This window comes from Saccopteryx leptura, chromosome 2 (assembly GCF_036850995.1).
Source record: "Saccopteryx leptura isolate mSacLep1 chromosome 2, mSacLep1_pri_phased_curated, whole genome shotgun sequence".
In the NCBI taxonomy this organism is placed as follows: Eukaryota; Metazoa; Chordata; class Mammalia; order Chiroptera; family Emballonuridae; genus Saccopteryx; species Saccopteryx leptura.
In genome coordinates this window covers 319,498,453-319,514,477 of record NC_089504.1, presented here as the reverse complement: position 1 = coordinate 319,514,477, position 16,025 = coordinate 319,498,453, and the positions used below count along the sequence as shown (strand labels likewise).

At 58.9% G+C, this 16,025-nt stretch overlaps 1 pseudogene; it reads right to left on the bottom strand.

Annotated features, from left to right (window-relative positions):
• Nucleotides 1–963: 963 nt before the first annotated feature.
• Nucleotides 964–16,025, bottom strand: part of LOC136392245 (SCO-spondin-like) — a 41,499-nt pseudogene continuing 26,437 nt past the window's right edge.

Sequence of the window (16,025 nt, the reverse complement as noted above, 5' to 3'; positions counted from 1 at the left end):
AGAAACTGGAACCCTTGTACACAGCTCGGGGGCCGTGAGGGTGTAACATGGTGCAGCCACTTTGGGAAACAGTTTGGAAGTTTCTAACAAAGCTAAACGTGCACTTACCATATGTCCCAGCAATCTCTACTCCCATGTATAAACCCAAAAGAAAAAGAAATATGCCCACACAAAAGAATGTTTGTACAACTTTATTCACAATAGACCAAAAAAGAAAGAAACTACTCAAATGTCCTCATCCACCGGCAAATGGATAGACAAATGTGGTCTACCCACACAAAGGATAACTATTCAGCAACTAAAAGGAACAAGCTGCTGTCCGTGCTACAATATGAATGAACCTCAGAATCATCATGATAATCAAAAGAAGTGAGACATTTATAGGAGAATGTCCAGAAAGAGCCAGGCTAGTGAGATAGACAGCAGTTCAATGGCTCCTGGGGCTGGAGGGGTAAAAGACTGATTATAAATGGGCTTGAAATGATGGAAATGTTCTAAAACTGGACTGTGGTGATGTTTGGGCAACTCTGTATTTCTCTGTAAAAGTCACTAAAGTGTAAACATAAAATGGGTGAATTTCATGGTATGTCAGTTATACCTCAGTGTGACTTAAAAAGGGAGAAGCAGACATCAGCATGGGTGAGCGGAGTTCGCAAGGGGATGCCCACCTCCACTGCAGTTGAAATCAGATGGGGCAAGGAATGCCACCCGAGGCACTGGAGATGTCTGACAGCAGAGGCCTTCAGACTTTATATTCAACCTGCCGCAGATGAGGAAACTGAGGCTCAGATACGGGAGGCAACTTGCCCAAGTTCACCAGCATAGCCGATTCACAGAGGTCCTCAGGAGACAGGCCAGGCCGGGGTACAGACCCGCCCTTCCCCCCCCCCACACCAATGCAGACTCTGACTCGTGCTTGCTGCCAGCGTTACTTTATTTGGGGGATGCTAGTGGCAGGTAATGGAGTGGATGGGTGGGCATGGGAAGAGGAGTCAGTGTTGCTCAGTCCGGTGCTCACGTGCAGGACAAGGCGGACTCATCCAGGGGAGCCGTCACCGCTCTGAGAAATCACCTCCTGGATGTTAAGTGAGGGGGAGATGTGCTACCAAGAGGCAGAGTGGTCACGTCAAGAGGGAAGGGGCTGGAAAGGGCAGCTGTTAGGAACTGCCCGAGGAGGAAGCACCAGCCACCAGAAAGAAGCCCAGAACAAGGTGAGCTCTTGCCCTGCGCTCCACCCAGGTGGTACTGGTGTCAGCATCAGTGCCCTTCCCCCTGTTTCTCCCCTGCCACCCAGTGCGGCCTCAGGTTATCATAAAGCAGGTACTGAACAAGAACCTGGCACTGCCAGGCCCTTCACACGCTGGCTCTCACAGAGTCCTTGCAGCCCAATTGTAAAGATGAAGTCTGGGAGGCTCAGCAAGGAGGGAAAGAGATGAGCTGGGATTTGAACCAGGTACCACCGGCTCTTGACACCCAAGCTGACCTGTGATTGGAGAAGAAATCGACAAGGATGTTGAAAAGGGGAATCTGAACTCAAAGAACAAAAATCCTGCAAGAGGCTGTGCTGAGTAAGGGGACCTGGCTCGGAATGCCCGCCCCCATGGCTCTGCCCTCCGCGGTTCAGGTCCAGGCCCTAGAGGACTCCACAGCTACTCCCTGCCCTGCACCCCACCATGGCCCCACCCCCGCCCACACCCCTGCCAGAAGCCGGGCACAGACCCACCCTGGCAGGCATTGCACTGCCAGCTGTGGATGACCAGCAGCACCACCTGCTCCATGTGGCCACCTGGACACAACAGGTTCAGGATCCACACGGGGTTGTCAGGGTCCAGGCGGTAGCTGCAGCAGTCGCACTGGCTCTGCAGGTATGACTCCTGGGTGGAAAAATGGCTGAGCTAGAGGGGAGTTCCACCAGACCACCTTCCTTCCCTCCCCCGGCCTATCCATGCAACAGAAGCTGGGCTGAGGGAGGCCAGGTCCAATGCCCCTCAGCAAGCAGGGCAGCCTGCAGGAGGGACGTGTCGCTGCTAAGCCCGTCACACCCCAAGAAGCCCACCTCCTTAACTCCAGCCACCTGTCTGAGCATCCAACCATTTAAACCAGGGGTCCCCAAACTTTTTACACAGGGGGCCAGTTCACTGTCTCTCAGACCGTTGGAGGGCTGGACTATAAAAAAAACTATGAACAAATTCCTATGCACACTGCACATATCTTATTTTAAAGTAAAAAAACAAAATGGGAACAAATACAATATTTAAAATAAAGAACAAGTAAATTTAAATAAACAAACTGACCAGTATTTCAATGGGAACTATGCTCCTCTCACTGACCACCAATGAAAGAGGTGCCCCTTCCGGAAGTGTGGCAGGACCGGATAAATGGCCTCAGGGGGCCGCATGTGGCCCGCAGGCCGTAGTTTGGGGACCCCTGGTTTAAACAAATGATTTTAATGTTCCCATCACTACATCGTGGCAGGATGGGTGAAAGACAACCTCTCTTGCAAGGGGCTCACAGTCTAGCTGGAGGGATGAACCAATATATGGAACGGAGGACAAGGAAGCCCCAAACAGCACCATTCTGTTCCTAAGCACAAAGGGAGTCCTCACTCCTACGTAGACCCCTCTTGCTCTATGATTATATAGTAACTCTATACAAGCCCCGCTGAACAGCTGATTTAATTGTATGTTTAATTCTATTTTAACTTGATTTTGAAATAGGTAATATACACATTCATAATTTGCCAAATTTAAAAAATACAAAAGATTCAGTTAAAAAAAAAAAACACTTCCTTTGAGTTCTATCCCAATGTCACTCATTCTTCCTCCCAGAAAAAAGTTAAATATATATATTATATATATATATATATTTCCTGTCTTTCCTCAGTCTATGTTTTTAAAAATCCGAACTGGATTTGGGAAGCCATTCCCAGGAGGTGCAGGGGTGGGCCAGAGGAGCAGGAAGGGTGGCCCAGGATCGAAGAGCAGGTAGGAAAGCACCTTGCCTTCCAGGAATAGGTGACTCAGGTGACACGAGGCAGGGTCAGGAGCCAGGCTCCAGTCTGGCTGGACCCTGGCAGGACAGAGCTGGAGCCACACACAGGTGTCCAGGCCAGGGCCCAGGGGACTCAGAGTGGGCACAAAGCCCCTGGGAAGGTCCACACAAGGAGCAGGCTGGGCCTCTGGGCCAAGGACAGCCCATGCAGAGCGAGTGCCGTCAGCCTTCCAGAACATCCTCACCGATGTCCAGGAGGATGCTCTGTGCACTCACTGTATGATGGGCTCTGACTTCAGAGTGTACTTAGACCCTCTGTGACTCTCTCCAGTGGGCTCCTAGCTTGCTTGCCTCCAGGGGCCTGGTGGGCCACGAAGCATGCTGGGAACTGCATGGGACCACAGCAGGAGAGGCAGGAGGGGACTCCCTGGAGAGGCGGAGATGTACAGTGGGCTCCAGACCCTCACCCTGAAGAGGGTGACCAAACTAAGCAGCAGGTGTAGGCCAGACCATGGCTCTGATCAGCTGTCTCCCCATGAGATCTACCATGTCCCTTGTGTCCCCTGGGCTTTGCTGGCTTCTCTGCTTGGGGATCAGGGATGGGACAGACTCCCCTGGCCTGCACAGCAGCCCCAGTGCTGACCTCAGGCATGGTGTTGGTGCTGGATGGGCAGTGCCCACTGCAGTAGCTCACTTCCACCCAGTCCAGGTAGCAGGGTCCCTTGCTGAGGTTTCGAAGCTCAGTGAGGTGCCGGCAGGACGCTGACTGCTCCTCTGTGGGGCAGGGCAAAGGAGGGCGGTTGGGATTCTGTGGGAGGAGGACAGTGTGGACCTGAGGGGAGTGTGTCAGGGTGGGCGTGGCCAGGCACTACGGTGCAGCACTGGGGTCCTCACTCTGCCAATCCCCATGGTGGGCAGGGTGGGGGAAGGTGGGCCTCCCAAGGCAGGCATGGGGGAAGTGTGGGAGAAGGGCCCAGAGCAGGGAGAGGAGCCCCAGGAGGTGCCCCAGGCTCCCTCCATACCCAGAGTCTCCTAGTGGCAAGTAGGACAGCAGCTCCCTGGGTCCTGCACAGTCACCTCACCCTGCAGAGGAAGTGGTCCCCAGTCCACTCAGGGGGATGGCCCCGTGCCCGGCACTGCCTGCCTGAGGCCCTAAGACCAGCCTCTGGGGACAGACCCAGGAGAGTGCCCAGGGAGCCACTTTGTGAGGATAGCAGGGCTGCAGGCAGGTACCTGGGCACAGGTGAGGAGGGGGCAGTGCTGGATGCAGATGCTCCTCCCACTGAGGCAGCGGCAGCTCTCCCAGGTCTCCTGCCATGTGGCTCCAGGCTGGGAGAGCAGAGGACCGCTTCCTCTTGATCTCCATCTCTCAGGCTTGTAAACTTTCCCATAATACTTCCCCATCCCTCAACCCAGCCTGTGGCCTCGCCAGGGCCAAGGATGGGGCTGGAGAGCTGAGGTGGTCCCGGGGCCAGGAAGTCACCTGCGGCTCCAGGCCCCAGAATAGGGATGGGAGGGAGGCCTGGGTTGAGAAGGGGTAGGTAGCACAGAGGGGCCCAGGTGTCTCACCGGGTGGGGACACTCATGGTGCCAACACTCGCAGCCATCTACAATCACACAGGGGCCTGCTTGGCTGCGGAAGTGCCCTCACTGGCACACGCAGCCTGGGACCTGGCCCACACTGCAGTTGCCTTGAGTCTCTGTGGCATTGGGCTCCTGGCATGTCTGCTCACAGGGCTCCAGCTCCCCTGGGGCCACCTGCTGCCACATTTCTCCAGGAGGGCACTCTGCCAGGGAAGACCACCCTCCCCACCACTCTCATCAGCCCTGGGTAGAAGCACGATTCTCCACAATTTCCGCACTGGGCACCACTGGCACCCTGTCTTCCCTCCCCAGCTGTCTACTTAGCTCCAGCAGCCTCTATGCCAGGCGTCCCCAAACTATGGCCCACAAGCCGCATGCGGGACCCTGAGGCCATTTATCCGGCCCCTGCCACCACTTCCGGAAGGGGCACCTCTTTCATTGGTAGTCAGTGAGAGGAGCACTGTATGTGGCAGCCCTCCAACGGTCTGAGGGACGGTGAACTGGCCCCCTGTGTAAAAAGTTTGGGGACCCCTGCAGACTTTCTGGCCTTTAAACACACCTTACCCACCCTCACAAATACTAGTGAGGCCCAGCTTAGGTCTCACCTCCTCCAGGAAGCCTCCCCTGACCAGTCCTGTCCACCTGACCTTTCCATTTGCAGCACCAACTCCACACAATTGTGGGTGCTACTTATTTGTCAGTGAGCCAGAGACTATCTCCTGCCCTCCCATTCTGATGGATGAGTATGCTTTCAGCTGCCAGGCTGGGGGTGCCTCCGGGCTCCCCATGCTTGTGTGTCCCTGAATATACACAGAACTGTGTGGCAAAGCTGGATACACGTGGGCTCTTAGCAAAGGTCTATTGACCTTGACCAGACAGGGGCGGTCACAGCACAAGGCAGGCACCTCTACCTGGAGAGCGCCAAGCTGTCTCCGCTCACCCTCTACTCCCCCATTTCCTCATCTGCAGGGAAAGACCCCGCCACTTCCTGCATCGCTCAAAGCCCTGGCTCAGTGCGTAGACAGCAGACTTGGCAATTGTCCCCAACCACCCAGGGTGGACCCTGCTGAGAGTCTAGGGAGCTCTGCGTAGGGAGGAGTCAGTGTGGACAGATAGGAGAAGGGGCTTTCTTAAAGGGGTAACTTTGTCTAGGGTGGACAGGGCCCTCTCCCCAGCCCAGGGCCAGCCTGGACTTGACTTGGGGAACCAGCTGGGGCCCAGAGAGCCCATATCTCACCCTGACAGTCAGTGAGGGAGCAGCTGAAGGCTCCACCGTGGCAGAGCCTGGGAAGACAGAAGCATGGCTCAGAGCATCCCCTGTCCTCCTCCCCACCCCAGCCCTTACCAACGGGCACAGTTCTGGGTGAGCACAGTCCCTGGTGGAAGCTCCTGGGCCTGCTCTTCAAGGGTCAAGGTGAGGCCCCAGGGCAGAGAGAGCTGGGCGCAGGGGCATTCGGTGGGGGCACACACGTGCCATTGTGCAGCAGCTGGGGCTGCACGGGCTCCAGTGACACTCGGACCTCTGCCTCTCTGGCCCTCGCCCCATGTGGGAGTCGAGGCAGAGCACTCACACGTACCTGCCCTCCAGGGCAGCCACAGCCAAGCTGGCAGGGTTCCTGCATGCACAGGGTGCCAGGCCAAAGATGTGAGCAGAAGCATGGGCATGAGATAGCACAGTCACTGAGCACCTGGCCAGGTGGGCACTCTGGGGGGGCACACAGGTAGTGAGATGGAGTCTCAGGGACGGGGCTGCCTCTGGATCTGCCATCTGCCCGTGCCTGGCAGCCCCGGAGGGAAGGATAGGCCCCCGCAGCCCAGGTACCCACCAGGGCAAGGCTGCAGATTACATTCCTGCCATTGCTCTGTGTCCTGGGCCTGGCATGGTGCCCCCTGGGGCCCTCCTCGCAGCTCCTGTGGCGCCTGCTGGTGCCCCCACCACAGGGAGCCGAGCAGCGGCTCCAGGCTGACCATGGCCCAAGGATGGGGCACTCATGGTGTGGGCACAGCAGGGACCCATGGACACAGGTGCTGTGGACAGGGATGTACAGAAAGGGCTCAGGGTCCTGAGTCACAGTGAACAGAGCCTTCAGTCCCCAGCAGTGCCCGTAACCCAGTTTGCCTGCCCCAAGCCTTCCAACCGTAGCGCCCTGTCCCCCTGCTTGGCCACTGGAGGGCAGCGTACCAGGTTTGCCAGCACCCAGGAGGCATGGGGGCTGGGCAGGCCACAGCGGCAGGAGGAGATGGGCACACAGCACCCGTCCTGCACCAGTTGGCCAGGGGGACAACAACAGCCTGGGGAGGGGGAGAGGATGCAAGAGTCGGTGCTCGGTCAAGCACACACGATGGAACCCCCTAAGCTGCCAGATGGTGTTGAAAGCCTCAGGCTGGCACTGAGCACGCTTCCTCTTGTAGCCCCACGTGACCGGTTTCCATGCCATCTCCCATTGCCGCACTAGCCACAGCCCATCTCGACCCAGACACTACAACCCGTTGCTGGAAGTGCCCTTTGCTGCCCTATAGCTCATGATCCAACAGCCCTCCCTCCCCCATGCCACATGTTCTCGGGGAGCAGGAGGGAGTAAAACAGGCCCAGGCTCCCCTAGCATCCCCGGGCTGGGCTGTGAGCATGGCCTGGCCACCTCGGCGGCAAGGTCCCTGCAGACACTACACACGGTCCCAGAGGTCGACACAGCTTCTAGGACACTGGTTGGCACAGTCAAGAGTGAGCATGGTGTCCCGGGCCTCGCAGCTCTCCCCTGAGGACCAGAAGGTAGGAGTCTGTGTTGGAGATGTTCTTGGGCCCCCAGGACAGCACCTTCAGGGGTCATCTCGTCTGTTGCAGTTCCTGTCCCCTCCCCGGCTGGGTGAGGCGTTACCTGGGCAGGGCCCCATATTGCAGCTCTCAGTCTGAGCCCACAGTCCCCTGCAGTCTCCTCCTGGGGTGTCCCCAGCCTTTCTCCAGTGCAGCCGGGACCCCCCACTGCAAGGCACCTGGCAGGGGCTCCAAGATCCCCAAAGACTCCACGGGCACAAGTCTGGGAAGATAAAATGGAAGTCAGTACCCAGGGCCCTTGTCCCCGCTGCCTCCTGCTTCCACCCGAAGGCCCTGGACACCCGCCCTGCAGACACCCTGGCGTGCCCTGAGCATCCAGGGCGAAAGCGTTGGCAGGTCAGCTCACTGGCTGGCCACCAACATGAACATGGCCCAGACCTGCCTGGCCAGGCCCCTCGCTCACCCCAGTCCCCTCCTCCTGTGGGCCTCTGCCCTCCCCATTACCAAGGCAGGCTGCAGGGTCCAGGCAGAGGCGTTGCTGGCTGAGCGGCATGGTGCAGAAGAGGTCTGGGTCCCCAGACCAAGGCCGCCCTGTCTCAGGGTCCAAAAAAAGGTGGTGGCGGTGTTGCTCTGAAGCCAGCAGGGGTGCCGAGGTTGGGGAGAGGCTGGCTAGGTCTTGGGGTCACCACTCCTCTAGGACTGTCCTGGAGAAAGGGGCCAGGATGCTGGCAGGGCCCACAGGGCGACCACTCGGACCAGCCACTCAGAGACAGAAGATCTAAGATGGGAAATGCCTTACCAGTGACCTCTCCAGACCCAGAGCCTGAGACCCCAGTGCAGAGGGAGGGTGGGGCTCAGGTGATGACCGGGAAGGTTGAGGGAGGTATAAGGGAGCAGGAAAGGATGACCAACCATCCTGGTTTGTCAGGGATGGTCCCAGTCCTAGTACTGAAAGTTCCAAGTACCAGAAACATCCCCAATCCTGGGCAAAGGGGGCCAGTAGGTCTCCCTAGTCCAGAGTTACCTTGACAGCCCTGCTGGTGCACTGCAGCTTCCCGCGCCGGCATTCACTGTGGGAGGGGCGGTCAGCGTGGGCTCTGGGAGGCAGGATCCAGTCCAACGCAGCCCCCTGTAGGTGGGGCAGGGAGGCTCATGTAGGGGCAACTGAGCTCTGGGCTCATCTGGAGCCAGAGGAGGCTGGGCGGAGCCCCTGGGACAAGGCTTGGTCCGCCCTGTAGGGCGCCCTCCCCGCTTCCCTCTTCCCCCTAGCCTTCTGATGCTGCCTCTTCCCCACCTGATCACTCACCATTCCCTGCAGCCCAGCCACAGACGGCCCTCCTGGGCCAAGATCACTCTGGTTCCTTCTCCTAAGATGTGCTGGCAGCTACACTGCTCTGGGGGGACACAGCCCCCAGCTTGCTCTAGCAGTCCCTGTGCTGGAGGGGACACAGTGACAGGGCTGTATGACAGTCACTTATGCATCCTAATGCCAGCGCCATGTGTGCTCCACAGCAGGTGCACACGTGTGTCGCTGAGTGAATAGATGGGCAAGTGGCCACAGACAGTGTGAACGGCTCTTAAGAAGCACCAAGGACAGAAGGTCCGGAGGAGAGGGTCACTGTGGGCATCAATCACGGAGCGGAGGGGGTATGGGAGTGTGGACAGGGGACCCCCTCTCTGGGGCTTCTCCTCTAGCTTCATCCCTTACCTCGGGGCAGTAGCAGCCGGGCTGGCAGGCTGCAGGTCCTGGCAGAGCTGACGGCTCCAATGTGTGGCACAGAGCCCGGAGCAGGGGGAGCCACAGGCCTGGAACTCAAAGGGAGGTGTGCAGCTCTCCTCTGGGGGGTGGGGGGAGGCAGACAGGTTGATGGGAGGCAGCCCAGAGGCACCCTCTACCCACTAAGCCCAGAGCACACAGTGCAGGATCCCAATGAGCCCCTTGGAGTCACCCAGTAAGAGTGCAAGACTGTCCCCTGCTGCGTGCAAAACAAACCACTGTCACCCTCCAGCATCCCATGGCCCTGTGGGAAGGGGCAGGACAGCTGGGCCTCGGGGAGCCTGGAAGCTGCCCGGAGGATGGGGCTGTGGGGAATTAGGGGCCTGGCACGTGCTACAGAGATCAGCAGATGGGAGACAGAGAGGCAGAGATGGAGATCAACTACAACGGGAGGGGGCAAGACCCACTGTGTCCAGGCAGCTACGAGTGGGCAAAGCCACACTGGGCCAGCAGCTGCGAAGCGGGAAGTCACAGTGAAGACCCGGGGTAGGGTGAGGGGAGGCAGATGTGATGAAAGAGTAGGACAGGGGAGTAAGTGGGCTGCCCCGGGCAGGGGTCAGTGCCGGTGCTGAGGTCAGGTCAAACACTCTGAGGTCCAGGGGCCACTGAGGCTTGCCCCAAGATGAGGTGGGGGTCCCAGTGGGGACCCTGGGAGGCCCCGCCAGGGCTCAGCACACTGGATTATTTCCCGTTGGGGCCTCACCAAAGCAGTTGCTGACTAGGTAAGGCCGGAAGTAGCCATCCAGCCGCATGCAAGGGGGGCCCTCCCCAACCCCTTCAGGCGCTGGTCGCTGGTGCCGGTAGCGTTGCTGGACCAGCACCTGGCATGAGCATTGCATTCAGCTGCTCCAACCACTCCACACTCAGTCCTCTAGGGGCAAGGTGGGGTGTCACGTCACTCAGGGGCCTCGCTGGGGTCCCCCTCGGCCTCTCTGCCACCTACCCCCCACCTCTTCCCAGCCCTGGCCAATCCCCTGCACAGGAAAGGGCAAAAGGAAGCCAAGAGTTCAGAAAGTTCCTGGCTGGGCTCCTGTCACTCAGCAGCAAGGGTCAAGTCTCAAAGGGCTCTCAAAGAAGAACTGGTGGGAAGAAGAAAGGAACTCAACAAAATATTGGGGAGAAATAGATAGAGATGTATTTGAGGGGCCTAGCCTGGGGGTTGGGAAAGTGTACATTGTTCCCCGACTCTTCCCAGGTGGGAAAACAGGAGACGTCACTTCCCAAGTGTTCACCCAGGCAGGGCCCTGACTGGCAGGCCTGGATGTCCAGGTGCAGGAAGGTACCACTGCAGGTCTGGTCAGCCTCAGCCAGCAGGCAGGGGCAGGACCCAGAGCGGGAGGCCAAGCCCAGGCCACAGCTGCGGGAACAGGGCCCCCATGGGCCCCGAGAGCAGGCCTCCAGCGGCCACCTGCAAGGCTGCTGCCCACAGCGCTGGGTCTGAGTGTCAGGACCCAGGCAGGGCTGCCCCCCACAAAGAGGGGCAGAAGCCACGCAGACCCGGGTCCGAAGCTGGTTCCCACCTCCACAGGAGACAGGGCAGTCAGACCGGGGGACCACGGCGCCCAGGCTCCAGGGGCTGTGGAAGAGCACACAGGTGAGGTTAGAGGGGTGGGAGGGAGCGAAAGGCACCAAGGCCTGGGCTGGTTGGGACTTTTTGGGACTTTTTGGCACAGGAGGTGGCAGCTGGAAATGTAAGTGGGAGGAAATATAGGACACAGAGCAAGCCAATGGACAGCAAAGCCAGAGGCTGGTAGGGTGGGGACAGGCGGGGACCAGATGGACTCCAGACCTGTGCACGTGGCGTTGTCACACAGCACGCCCTCCGGGGTGCAGGAACTGAGAGAGGAACCAGACTTAGGGATGCTCAGGATGTCCAGCGGGCCAGCATGGGCCACCCTGCCCCTGCCCCTGCCCCTGGGCTTACCACTGCTGGCACTCACCCTGCCACCAGCTGTCCCCCAGGGTGTGGGGGCGGTCACTGTACAGGCACAGCGGTGGGCTCAGGGGCTGAGGGCAGGGCCAGCTCTGGGACTGCTCCTCCTGACACTCGGGCCCACGACCCAGATGTGGAGGACCTGGGTGGGGCCAGGGCAGAGAAGGCAAGAGATGGCCCAGGGCCCTCCAACTCTGCCTCCGGGGATGCATCCACCAGGGAAACCCAGGGTGAGCAGAGAGGTGGCTAAGGAAAGACGGCAAGGGTGACCAGGGACAGAAGCTGGTGCCAGGGCACCTGGTGGGTGCAGTCACCAATGAGGGGCAGAGTCCAGAAATGCTGTGTCAGAGAGGGAGACAGCATCCAAGGAAGCAGGAGACCCGGGGTGCGGAGAGGGGACACTAGCCAGTCCAGCCCCATACCGGAAACGGCTCTGCTGTCCCGTGGGCCCACACGAGCAGCTGCAGGGACTGCAGGCTGACCAGCGGCTCCAGGCACAGTGGGTGGGCGGTGGGTAGGGCTGAGCCGTGCAGGACAGCCGTCCAGCCTGGCACATGCAGTTGTTGCAGGCCTCCTGGTGCCGGCTCCCCGGGGCCCAGGTGTGGCCCTGGTCATCTGTACACTCGCAGTGCCCAACCAGCACGCAGCTGCTGTCCTGCTCCAGCCAGCCTGAGGGGAGGCAGCCCTCCAGAAATGAGCTGGCACCCCGGGCCCCCTCACCTTCCCACTGAGCCGCCCCGACATACCCTCGGAGCAGCGGCAGCTCCGCTGGCAGGCCTCACCCTCCTGACACACGATCCCCTCCTGGAGATCTGAGCACCGTCGGGGACAGCAGTTGGCACAGCTGACCATCTCCATGCCTGCTGGGCAGCCCTCCTCTAAGCAGAAGGGAAGGACCAGAGTCAAGAGGGCCCTGATCCCCAGGGGACCACCCTTACCTCCGTGAAGCTATATGCCCCACCCTCCCCATAGTGGTGCCCATGGAAACATGGGCACTGGAGACCTTGGGCTTGGGACATTGAGTGGCACAGTTCCTCTGACCGAGCCTGACACTCAATAAATGCTTGTTGAGCTGGACTTAATGTGTGTGTCTAAAAAACCAACATTGTCACCTATATGGCTTGTGTATATGTGTTCATCCAGAGGACAGAAGGGAAAATCAGTGTGTATGTGTGTGTGGGGGGGGTCCTGGCAGAGATGATAGGCACTAGAGAAACCAGGGTCCATGAGGTCAGGGAGCTCAGAAGGACCAATAACAGAGCTGATGCTTGGGGTGGGAAACGGGGTTACACAGCCTGTCTGGCTCAGTCCCATCCCAGCACATTCATGACTGTCACCCACAAATCCTCCAACAGGGCTGCTGGCACCTCAGGAACTGGAGGGTGGGAGTGGGTAGTAGGGCTGATTCTGGCCCCTCAGCTCTGGCCACAGTCCTCACCCGATGCCCAGTTCCTTACATCTACCTGTCAGGGTCTCAGATTACTTGACTGGCCAAAGAAGAGGTCCTAGCCTGTCCCCCATCTGTGTCTCACGTTGTCAAGGGGATAGGATGAGATTGGGGTGGGGGTAGGGAGGGCCCAGCCAAGGTCACAGGCCAGTAAGGCCGTGATGGTCCCACAGCCATACCACAGGGCATTGGGTTACAAAGCTGAGCCTGGTGCCTCTCCCCAGCACAGACGGCACCCCATTCTTGGGTGGGGGCTCGAGCAACTGCGGCTCCTCAGGGATTGGCCGCTCGTGCAGCTCCAGTCATACCAGGACCAAGGGCTCCAGTGTGACTAGCTTCCAGGCACTGCATGGGAGAACAGAGGGACACATGAAGGGTCTGGCTCTGAAGGGGGGACCACCCACTATGTCCCACAAGCCAGGAGCAGGGTCCTTCCCTAAGATGGAAGTGTCAAAGGAGCACTGATGCCAGGGAAGGGCCCACCCCGGTCTCCCCAGCCCACCTCACCTGGGCAAGCACAAAGGTTGCAGAAGCGGAGCTCCTGGTAAGCTCCTGGCACTGCTGGCCCACCCCACAGCTTCGGGAGCAAGGTTCCCACAGGGCCCAGGAGGTCCAGGAACAGTTCCCGGCCAGCCGCGCAGGCTGGGCCGGGGCACAGGGGCAGCTCTGGGGGACGAGACGAAGGTGCGTTGGAGCCAGGAGCCAGCCCCTCCCCCTGCCCAGGTCAGGAGCAGACCTGCTCCTCCCCAGGGCCAGCAAGGGCCTCATCCAGACCTCGGGTTCCCCTTCCCCCCTGACGCTAATCAGCATGTGACTTTGACAACTCGGCCTCAGTTTCCCATTTCTCATGGAGGACAGTAGTGCCAGACTCACAGGGCAGCTGAGGGGTTTGGATGTGACCCTGGGGGATGGTGTTTGGTACACATGCGTGAAGATTCACTAGAAGTCGGCAGGGTACCCAGCAGCTGCTGGGGGTGGCAACGGGCCTGGGGCCCAGAGTCAGACATGGATTGGCGATCAGATGTCAGGTTGAGAACCTGGCATTTGCTTGGAGGGATATTGGATGTCCTACACTGGCTGAGGGTCAGAACGAATTGTTCGAGGGCGGTTGTTGGTGTTAGAGGGGATGGTCAGGGGTCAGGTATGCCCAGATGGTCGGGGCAGAGGTCAAGACCGGAAGGTGCACCTGTGCAGGAGGGCAGGTTGCAAGGGTGCTCCTGTGAAGTGTCCCCCCAGTGCAGTTTGCCAGGCAGAGGTGGGTGTGGCTGTGCCAGGCAGGGTGGGCAGGGTCTGTGCAGCTGAGGGAGCAGGGGGACCACGGGGACCACGGGCCCCAGCACCTAGGGGAAGGGGAGAGGGGGCTCCTGATGAGTCACCCTGGGCTCCTGGCCTCCCGGCCTCCCAGGAAGTAGGGTGGGAGAGGGAGGAGACCCTGAGCTTGCTTTTCCCAAAGGGAGGGGGGCAAGAAGTGTGGGATCAGGACCCAAGGAGTCGGGACTACCTGCAAGGCCTGTCACTGGCTCCACAGTGGACCCTGCAGCCCCTGTGCCAAAGGAAAACCCTACTCAGAAATGTTTCCCAGCCTGCGGTACACCAGAAGCAAGCCCAGGGCTGGGGGCCAAGTTCCAAACCTGTCAATATCTGGTTCCGCCCTTCCCTCAGCTCCATCTCCCATGGACACACTAGGCTCCAAGCAGAGCACTTCCTCGTGGTAGCAAGGCCTTTGCTCAAGCTGTTCCTGCTACCCTTCTCTTCCAATGCTTATCAAAGTCCTCTCCATCCCTCAGACTCCCTTACATGCTGTCTCCTCCAGGAAGCCTTCTTAGACTGTCCCTCTAGGACAGTAGTCCCCAACCCCCAGGCCGCAGACCGGTAACTTACATTATTTCCATTTTATTTATATTTAAGTCTAAACGATGTTTTATTTTTTTTAAATGACCAGATTCCCTCTGTTACATCCGTCTAAGACTCACTCTTGATGCTTGTCTCAGTCACGTGATACATTTATCCGTCCCATCCTAAAGGGAGGTCCGTGAAAATATTTTCTGATATTAAACTGGTCCGTGGCCCAAAAAAGGTTGGGGACCACTGCTCTAGGAGAATTTTCAACCTTTTGATCTTGCATTGCACATGCACCTTCTTACAGAGCTCACCACATGCTGACACGGGTTATTTGAGCCCCTGGGTTCCAAGGTCAAGGTCCTCAACACTGCCCCCCACACACACACACAAACACACAGTATGGTGCATTGCCCAGGGCTCCAGAAATGTTGAACAGCCCTGAGAAAAGAAACACAGAGCTAGAAGGAGAGAGGAAGAGAGATGGAGAGACGGCAGCAGGAATGCAGAGACAGAAAAGGACAAAGGGCCAGCTGACGTCGATTTGGCCAGTCTCTGCGCAGTCCCTTCCCGTGTCCCTCACCTGGACAGTCTGGGCTGGGGCAGTACTCAAGGTCCTGGAGGGGCCTGCAGCAGCCTGACCGCCAGGAGTGGGCAAGGGGCACACACAATGGCGACTGCGGGTTTGGGTGCCCAGCCCGCCACAGGAGCAGGAGCACGGGCCCCAAGGATCCCAGGGCCCAAAGCCACCTACAGCCTTGGAGCAGTCACCCACGGAGCAAGACAGCTTCCGTGCACACAGGAGCTGGGGAGAGGGCATGGGGGCAAATAGCAAAGGCAGGATGCACCCTGGGAGAAAGGAGCTTGGGCAAAGGTCTCAACCCAAGGGGCCAGGAGAGGGAGCCAGGGTTGGCCCAAGCCAGGTCGGGGGCAGGGCATCCCAGTGCTTCCCCTCTCTGAACCCCAAATCTCCCCCTCATGATCGCCCTCGCCAGTTGCTGCAACCTGTGTAGAGGGTCTGGCCTGAGTCCAGCTCATCTCCAAGCCTAAGGGGCTAAGCCCCTTCTCCTAGAATGGGTGGGTGAGACCTGGGGTCAGTGCTGGCAACCCCCTAGGCCCTCAGCAGCGACACTGTCAGCACGCAGGGGCACTCCTAGGGGTGGGAGCAGAGGAGAAAGAGCAATGTCACAGGTGGCGCCACCGACTGGTGTCAGCCCTCTGCACATGTGCACATCTCTAGAGGGGACAGAGTAAGGCTCTGGAGGTGGGCTCTGGTCCCCAGAAGAGCACTTCCAGGAACAAACAGGACTGTTCACGTGTGTCAGGGGAGGGGTGAGTGACGTGTTAGCTTGACCTGACAGGGCTAGCCAGCGTTGCTGCATAGGGCACTTAGCTAGGACACAGGCAGGTGTAAGGGCAGAGGCCTTTACAAGGATGAGACTTGGAGGGATTGTGGGAGGGGAAAGGAGCCTCAGCCAGGAATCGGGTCACATGCACTTCAGGATTTAAGGTCAGAATTGTAAAAGGGGTCCCCTTATGCATGTAGGGCTTGAAGAACAGAATTGGCAGCTAGATCCCACAGCAGGATAAGAGGAATCTAGGACCAGGCAGAGTGAAGGTGAAGGGACACTTTCCCCATAGGGTGTGGAGGGGGCAGGGGACCTGAGGACTCATGACTCCC